At 39.7% G+C, this 6000-nt stretch overlaps 1 protein-coding gene across 3 annotated transcripts in view; it reads right to left on the bottom strand.

Annotated features, from left to right (window-relative positions):
- The window catches only part of LOC139749788 (furin-like protease kpc-1), a 51358-nt gene that overhangs the window by 45025 nt on the left and 333 nt on the right, over window positions 1-6000 (bottom strand). The window lies entirely within an intron of this gene.

The raw sequence follows: 6000 nt of genomic DNA, 5'->3' as shown, positions 1-6000 counted from the left end.
TATATATATATATATATATATATATATATATATATATATATATATATCATTAATGGCGTTGTATCACTGGGGTACAATCTTGTCGAAGAACTTACTCGAAAGCATTCCAGCCTTATCCTGTTACTGACTGTAGCGCAATCCTAAACCTTTAAAAACAAGTAGAAAAGAGGCTGATTGGGAATGGATAATAATAATAATAATAATAATGTAATAATGATAATAATAATAATAATAATAATAATAATGTAATAATAATAATAATAATAATAATAATAATAATAATAATAATAATAATACTAATATCTTCAAAGTAACGATGTTACAATGTACCATAAATTCTAAAGACAGGATAGACAAGGAAGCATAGCTGATAACAAAAATGTTTCACGTATTATGATCAAGGCAGAGAGAGAGAGAGAGAGAGAGAGAGAGAGAGAGAGAGAGAGAGAGAGAGAGAGAGAGAGAGAGAGAGAGAGAGAGAGAGAATGGCCTTTAATGTCACTAGGAAGTTAATAGACCCTTCAGAACTATCCCTGAGGACTAGGTGTGGCAAACCAGGCTACTGGTGCTTGTGTGGGCTTGACCTCAACGTCCGGCTAAGACAACCGGGGCGGAAGGCGTCCCGCGGTTTTTCAAGGTCTACCATCACCACTGCCAACCCTGTGGCTACATTATATGCTACAGTAACCACATTCTTCGCAACGTTTAAAAGTCACAATACAGTTTTTTTTAACTTGAAAATAAAGGAAAGTATGTGGAACATCAATAAACTTCAGAGTCAATTTCCAAGGAAATTACATAACTTGGACGAACGTTTTCATTCTTCACTAATGGCATATTTACGTTCTCTGGATTTCAGGAAACAGGCCAAGTAAATGTTATAATCCATGTTTCTATGTGTAGTACAAGACCCACACCAAGAACCGTACAGAGTTAAGAGTTCAATGTAGTTCAAATTATCTTAGTGGTTCCAAAGTGATTTCTTCCACTTTTCCGTGACCCTGTTTAACGTGATTTATATGCCATTTCCACCGAGCTACGTTGCTATGGAGATTCTTCTTTGCAATTAAATAATTGAACCAGTGTGTTCTGTTTGAAACAATGAGTTCTATGGTAGCGATCAAATTTACTATGATTTTTCCTAAATAATCTACCCCAAAACACACACACACACGTTTTTGCCTTGCAATGCAAAATGGAAGTTGCCAATCGTCTTTTTAAGGTTTAAAGTGAAATACTTCATTCAGGAAGTGACTGAAGTAAATCTGCATTTTGATTTGTGGATATTACATCTGTTGGTTGAGTCAACACCCCATATCCACATGGAAAGGCTGTTGGCGTTTTGATACATATGTATCAAATAGGTCGATCGATCGATAGATAGATAAATAGAAAGCTATATATCATCCCTGGGATGGGTCAAAACGAATACTACACACTTATTCCCTGCGTTTCGTAGAAGGCGACTAAGAGGGGCGGGAAAATCCTTCTTTTCTCTATTACTTTCCAAAAGAGAGAACAAAGCAAGGAGCCATAAAGGAATTTTCCTTCTAAGGCTCAGTCATCTGTTCTTGACGCTTCTTCGCTCCAGTGGAAAAATGGCGATATATATATATATATATATATATATATATATATATATATATATATATATATATATAAGAAATGACGTGTGAAATGACGTTTAAAGGTTAAACACGGTCAACCACATAGCCTAGCTCTGACCGTTTAAAGGTTAACCGGATAGCCTAGCCTAGCTTCCAAAAGGTTAACAGAATAGCCTAGAATAGCCTAGCTTAACTGCCCTGCCAGAGCGGATGCCTCGACGTCAAAGTAACAGGAAAGCTACTTCTACTCTTCCTATGTCCTACTACAACTACATTTCACTTCGTATATTAAAGAAATGTCACTTTTCTGTATCTGAGAAGTCAAAGTAGTTTTTGTATCAAGGCAAACATACACTACTCCATGGTAGATGCGGTAACTGTTCCTGCTGTCAGCAATATATATATATATATATATATATATATATATATATATATATATATATATATATATATATATATATATATATGGTTACATCGCGTGCGAAAATTCACTTCGGAAAGGTTGTTGGGTGACCAAAGAATTTCTTACTTCAAAGGAATTTACAATTCCCTGCTACTGGGAGCAGCGCAGCCTATAGAAAGGATATGTGTAACTCCAAGGTTTTTTCACACAAAAAAACTGGTCCACAGGCAACGTTTAAATAAATATATGAATAGTAAGCGTTGTTTTAGTAAAAATGTTGAACGTAAGTGGATGTAGATGATGTAGAAATGAACAGCCAGTGTGAGGGTGTAGTTGTTGCTAATATGTGGGTAGGGGCTTATGAAGCTCAGGTGACATACTTCTGGATCACTTTTAATTCATCAACGGGAAAAGCAGACTGCAGCCATGAAGGGCGGTTAAAAAAAAAAGAAAAAAAAAGAAAAAAGCCCACCATAGTTTACAAGCTTTGGCTGGGTTATCCACAAACAAGTTTTGCCCTTAGTGACCGAGAACCATGTCTAACCTGGCCTGCTGTAAACAGTCCACCGCCTTATAACTTTACTTGTTATATAATTCACTGTGGCCCAGTCCCCAGACCTTTTGTGAAGTTTGTATTCTCTTTATTGCGACACTGCTCACTGGATGAATTGAGTGCTCGCTAGTCCCAGTAAAGTTTTAATGTACTTAGTAACTTTCCATTTACCCTCCACATCTGCAGCACCGTCCACTAGGCCTTTCTGGCCAAACTTACTTTTCGCTTTCTCCAGATCCATAAAAACAACATACAATTCACTCTACATATTTCTCACTCAAATTCTTTAGATGTCAACACCTAGTACACATATCCCATACGTCTGATGCCACATTTACCTTCTCAAATCTGATATTCTCTGCATACCACCACTCTCTCATTCAAAATACTCTCCCGTCCACCTTACCACATACACTCGACCATCCTACACCTCTCTTGACTTTTGAGCATTCACTATTGCCTTCCCTGCTTTCTGCCAGTCACACAGCACCTCACCTTAGGCCATACAAACACTTGAAGAGCCTGAGTAACCAACAATACTCTCACCCCCATTTCTTGGGTAATTCCACTGCAATCTAGTCCTGCCTCTTTGCAACACTTCATCTTGCACAAGGTCCCCATCACCACCACCTCTTATCACCGACCCGTTCGCCAAGACCCTCCTCACTCTGCTGCATGCTACTTCGTCTGAATCAACCCACATCCGGTACCCTATATCACCTAACACATTCAACACTGCTTCGGAATACTCACTCACTCCATCTCTTTTTCGTTTCATATCTGTCTTTAAGTACTCTTATTAACATTAATTATGAAAATCAACAGATAATAATGTTTAAAGTAAGGGTCGTGGCAACAGAATAGCCAAATCTAACATCAAACAGTATATCGACTATTCTAATTTCACATCCACTTGAGAAGGGAACGTACCCTTGGGATAACGTATTGCTACAACCACTGTATTTCTCCTCAACAACTAAAACTTGGGAAGCCGCTACGGGCAGACTGGTCGTTCTCTCTGACAGCGATGACGTAGGGCCAGTACCTGGTAAAGTTTAACCTCACGGACACAACGGTACGATCCTTGAGCACGACGATACGATCCTTGGGCATGATGATTGAGACTTAAAGGTCACGTGAAGTTCTCGGCTATCACACTCAAAAGGTCTTACCGTCGTGCCCGAGGGTCGTACTTGTCGTTGTCAAGCGCGTACGATGCAAAATGAGATTCGGAAAGTGAAGCACATATACAGATGATATTAACAGTTTAACAGCGCTACTTCGGAGAGGTTTAAACTTGTCACTACATAAGCTCGTACACAAACGATATACAGAAACATAATCTCTAAAAAAACCTTTTAAACCTGTAAGTCCTGTAACTGAAATAATATATATATATATATATATATATATATATATATATATATATATATATTTTTTTTTTTTTTTTTTTATACTTTGTCGCTGTCTCCCGCGTTTGCGAGGTAGCGCAAGGAAACAGACGAAAGAAATGGCCCAACCCCCCCCCCCCCATACACATGTACATACACACGTCCACACACGCAAATATACATACCTACACAGCTTTCCATGGTTTACCCCAGACGCTTCACATGCCTTGATTCAATCCACTGACAGCACGTCAACCCCTGTATACCACATGACTCCAATTCACTCTATTCCTTGCCCTCCTTTCACCCTCCTGCATGTTCAGGCCCCGATCACACAAAATCTTTTTCACTCCATCTTTCCACCTCCAATTTGGTCTCCCTCTTCTCCTCGTTCCCTCCACCTCCGACACATATATCCTCTTGGTCAATCTCTCCTCACTCATTCTCTCCATGTGCCCAAACCATTTCAAAACACCCTCTTCTGCTCTCTCAACCACGCTCTTTTTATTTCCACACATCTCTCTTACCCTTACGTTACTTACTCGATCAAACCACCTCACACCACACATTGTCCTCAAACATCTCATTTCCAGCACATCCATCCTCCTGCGCACACCTCTATCCATAGCCCACGCCTCGCAACCATACAACATTGTTGGAACCACTATTCCCTCAAACATACCCATTTTTGCTTTCCGAGATAATGTTCTCGACTTCCACACATTTTTCAAGGCTCCCAAAATTTTCGCCCCCTCCCCCACCCTATGATCCACTTCCGCTTCCATGGTTCCATCCGCTGACAGATCCACTCCCAGATATCTAAAACACTTCACTTCCTCCAGTTTTTCTCCATTCAAACTCACCTCCCAATATATATATATATATATATATATATATATATATATATATATATATTCGCCTGTCATAACGCCCATTTGACAGTGTTGTTGATACACTTTGGGATTTTTTTTCAACACAAGTGAGTCTCTGAATGGAGCAACTTGACATAATCTAAAACCCGAGGCTGTTGAAGTCAGGTCAAGCGAGCCAGCCAGATGCCTGATACTCAATGTGTCTTGATCTAACCTTACTTTAGATCCATTCTTGGCTGACCAATTCTTGCCACAGACCCATTTTCTTTCACTGACCTACTCCTCCCTACCTCTGACCCATTTATGACTCAATTCTTACAATAACCCATCTTGTTCTGTGGCTCATTCTTACAGTAACTCATTTATGCCTTTCATCTACCTGCTTAAACTAACGTCTAATGGTTTGGCCGATCACAAAAGGCGACATATCTAAGAACTCCTACTGTGTGTGGCGTGTTTCTATGCATGGGTGAGTGAGCCATATATTGTCACCACCACTATTACTCATGCGACTCATGGTCAGAAATATCGGGTCGTGCTCCTACCATTTAAGGTGTTCCGCAAAATAGAATTTGAGAGGAATGTATATATATATTTTTTTTTCTTAAGTGTCGCGCGATGTTAAGGTCAAAACGTGTAGTCACGTCTTGGAGCGAGCGTACGGTACAACGGGTTGGATGCACTGTTTCCTGCTACCACCGTCTAGCGTTTTGCAGTGTGGCATTTCACTGCCGGACCAAATTGTCTCGTATTGTTCTTTATTGCTTTTTATGGATATTCCTTCAGGCAATATCGTACAGCTAGGCGTACTCATGGAGGTATTAAAGCTTTATAAATTGTACTTAAAATAGGCTTTCTTTGAACCGTATGTCACTGAAACAAATCTCGTTCACTTACACTTTGGTATGATTTTTTTTGAACTTCATTTATCCCTTGATAAGCACTGTAACTTTCATTGTACTAAAAACTGATTCCAAGAGTTTGTAAATCAATCTCGAGAAATCATCTTGTTCACAGAAACGCTAAATCTTACGGACATTCAGCTGCCCTCGCTAATTCTAAAGGTGTGTGTGTGTGTGTGTGTGTGTGTGTGTGTGTGTGTGTGTGTGTTGGGGGGGGGGGGGGGGGCAGGAGGCAGTATAAGGCCAAGGGCTGCTGGAATGATAAGTTAAAG

The sequence above is a fragment of the Panulirus ornatus genome, chromosome 8 (genome assembly GCF_036320965.1).
Source record: "Panulirus ornatus isolate Po-2019 chromosome 8, ASM3632096v1, whole genome shotgun sequence".
NCBI lineage: Eukaryota > Metazoa > Arthropoda > Malacostraca > Decapoda > Palinuridae > Panulirus > Panulirus ornatus.
The sequence above is the reverse complement of the archived record's forward strand: the minus strand, read 5'-3'. Positions and strand labels throughout refer to the sequence as shown.